The following is a 3,719-nucleotide window of genomic DNA, read 5'->3' on the forward strand; positions in this document are numbered from 1 at the left end:
GCACCATAGTCAATGTTTAATTCATTTAATTCTACTGTTCCTGTAATAGGTTCAAAGACACAGAGTTGGGTTTCCCAGCCCTGGGGAGGCAAATTATTACCAAGGGAAGCATAGCATTCTTCAAAAGAAATTATCTTTAATTCTCAGTTGAAGGAAATATGTACAACTCAGATAAGCACTTTTAGGAAGCAGGTAGGATCATGAGTATGGTAAAATCAAACCGACGACAAAGTTATCCTGACTATCCCCCAAATAAGAATCAAATGTAGGAGTGTATTTGTGAGGTACATAGTGGTGAGACAGCCAAAGACATAGTACACCTAAGTTTCTCAATACACAGACTTAGATGTGTCTTTCATAGTCCATTGAAGGTCAGAGCCCCAGGAAAAGAGGCCATTTGCAGGGGAGAATTTCAAAGGCAGACAAGTTATTTTGGTTCAAGGAAGAGCAGAATGACAAGTATATACTTGTTGTTATGTGCTATGAGTCGGACCTGACTTATAGCAACCCCTCCTTGGGTTTCCAAGGCAGTATCACTACACAAGTAGATTGCCCCATACTTTCGGTGACAGTATTATTAGAAATATCCACTGAACAGCCACGTATAGTAATGGAGACATAAAGAATGAGAGATCCTCAATTCACCCATAGAGATATACTAGTTCACTGAGAGACCAATAGGCTCCATTCTGAAAGAGGCACAGGCAAGCATCCTAGAATTGTTCACTAGAGAAAAGTCACATGCTTACATTTTAAACATAGTCATGACCAAAGTTGAAAAGGTCACTTGCAAGGCAACTTGGGGTGCCAGGAAAAAGGGCTAGCCTAGGTTAAATAGTAACTGAATTCTACTCCCGATTTCTGCTGTCAGATTTGTATTCTTGGGCAATTTCCTTTCCCTTTCTGGGCTTGGATTTCATGGCTGTAGTAACTCAAAATAAAAAGAGGGTGAAAATACAGGGTCTTCAAATTTTTATTTACCAAGAAATATATTTTTAAAAGATACTTTAAAAGTAAACTACCATCTACTGTTGCCATCATCTATTAACTGGGGACAAAATAGGGTTGTTGTGAGAATTAAATGAGTTAATATATGTAAAGTGTTTAGAACAGTATCTGGCTCAGAGTAAAGATTAAATCTCTGTTATTGCTATTATTAGCATTACTATTCATTGTCATAAAATAATTTCAAGATTGACCATAAATTGCAATACTGTCAATGATAGGATAATATCCATAGACCTACAAAGACAACCAATTAATACTATTATTCAAATTTACACACCAGCTACTAATCCCAAAGATAAAGAAAATGAAGATTTTTAGTAACTTCTGCAGTCTGAAATTGATCAAACATGCAATCAAGATGCATTGATAATTTATTGTGATTGGCATGTGAAAGTTGGAAATAAAGAAAAAGGGTCAATAGTTGAAAAATATGGCCTCAGCGATAAAGGCTAGAGATTGCATAATAGAATTTTTCAAGACCAATCACTTAATCATTGTAATACCTTTTTCAACAGCATAACTGGTGAATAGACACATAGGCTACCACAGATAGAGTACAGAAGCTCTGGTAGTGTAGTGCCAATGCACTTTACTCCTAGCCAGATGGCTGGTGGTTCAAACCTACGAGCCATTCCTTGGAAGAAAGGTTGGGCAATCTACTCCCATAGTGATACCACCTTGGAAACCCAAGGAGGGGTTGGTATGAGTCAGGTCTGACTCAACAGCACATAACAACAACAACACAAATGCAGAAAGAGACAATAAAGACAGTCAAAACAAGGCCAGGGGCTGTCTACTGAATAGACCATCAATTGATCATATGCAAGTTCAAACTGAAGCTGAAGGAAATTAAAGCAAGTCCACAAAAGAAAAAGTACAACCTTGAATATATCCCGCTTGAATTTAGAGACCATCTCAAGAATAGATTTGACATTTCCATTCCTCCTTCTCTCCTAATTTTTTTCCGCCTTCTGAACTTTGTCTTGGGCATATGCTACCCTTTTAATCTCGAATGGTTGGTTGTTCTAAGGAGTGTCTACTTTCTAGAGTTATTGTTCACCTTGTAGGTCTGTCTATTGTTTGACTGAACATTCAGTTACAGAAATGAGTTCAGTTTCAGGTCTGAAGGGTGATCAAGGGCTACATAGTCGCAGGGGTTCCACCAGTCTCTATATGACTAGTAAACTTTTTATTTTTTTAATATTGAGTTTCTTTCAATATTTTTCTCTCAATCTATCCAGGACCTTATAACGTGATCCTTTTCACAGCAGTTCATTGTGGTAGCTGCGCACCATGTAGTTATTCTAGTCTCAGAGTCAAGAAACACAGAGAGGATGAAGGATGATTAATGTTACATTGAGGGGATTGCAGTCAATGACATGAAACAAAATGTATGTGAATTGTTGAATGGAAAACTGATTTGCTCTGTAAACTTTCATCCAAATCACAATGAAATGTTAACATATAAAAATATTTGATGCACTGAACACCAATGACCAAAAACCAGATGACTTATAAGATGACATCAACTATAACATACATGAAGAAAGCAAAAGGGAGATTCAAAATGGAGTCTTGTCAGTAAGCACCACACTATTTCCCTCTAGCATCTAAGTGCTTGAAAAACTAGGTACAGCAGTTTGAATTAGGGATTTTGGTGCTCTGAAAAGCTCCCTGAATCAGAGCGCTCCAAACACAGAAGAACAGAATTAGAGGTAAGGCACAGAGAGATAGTTTAAGAAAGAGCTACCTAGCAGAGGATGGATGGGCAGCTGAGAGAAGCCATTGGAAACTTCCCTGGGGCAGTCACTGACTGGCGGGAGAGGGTGGCCACCTGAGATCCCCGAGCCTAGAAAGAAGACACATTATATCAGCATACAGTGACCACTCCAATATTCCAGTGGTTAGCCCCAGGGATCTGCCTCCAGCACCTGATTTTGTCAGTAATTTGGGTCATCTGGGTGCAGGCGGGCATGCGCACCACTGCTGAGATTCAAGCAAAGAGCTCACTGTTGCGCCAGGAAGGCAAGCTCCCTCCCCTCTCAGCGAGTCACTGAGTGGGCTTGTGTCAGCCTGGGAGACATCGTGCTTATCTTTGTCATGGATATCGGGACAACAGTTCACTAGCAGGTACTCCCCCAACTCCAAAACAGCTGAAATTGCGCACATCTTTGGTGCCGCAGGTGGGTAGTATCACAGACAAACTCCAGAGTCAGCCATTAGCAGTCTGGCGGGATTGCGTCAGTGCCACAGACAGATGGGGCGGGAAGAGAGAGGAAGCTGCGGCTGAGTGTGGTCCCGGGATTTTGCCTTGGATCAGCTCTTTGGCACTGTGGGGCCTCGGAAGCAGGGTCTTTGAGTGTGCCTGAGCCTGGTGGAAAGCTGAGACTCCCTAACAATAGGAATCTTTCCTGAGATTGAGCTGTGGTCTTGTAAATAACTACATCGTCAATAATAGCCTGTGCAAAGCCCTAGAAACCAACCCTATCCACACCAAGCTTTCTTTCTTCTGCTGCCACCTTCTACGCCAATAACTTCACTCATTCAATAGAAGAAACCATATTCAGCCAATTACAACAAAACCTCCCGCTTCAAACTCTAAACCATTTTTACGACAGACAGAAACACATATCCACATTCCACACAGTGATTCCACCATCACAAAGAAAACAGCAGAGTGACGCAACACACCTGAATCAATAATAGAATAA

This window comes from Orycteropus afer, unplaced genomic scaffold, assembly GCF_000298275.1.
Source record: "Orycteropus afer afer isolate SDZICR_OR568_19922 unplaced genomic scaffold, OryAfe1.0 scaffold00969, whole genome shotgun sequence".
NCBI classification, from domain to species: domain Eukaryota; kingdom Metazoa; phylum Chordata; class Mammalia; order Tubulidentata; family Orycteropodidae; genus Orycteropus; species Orycteropus afer.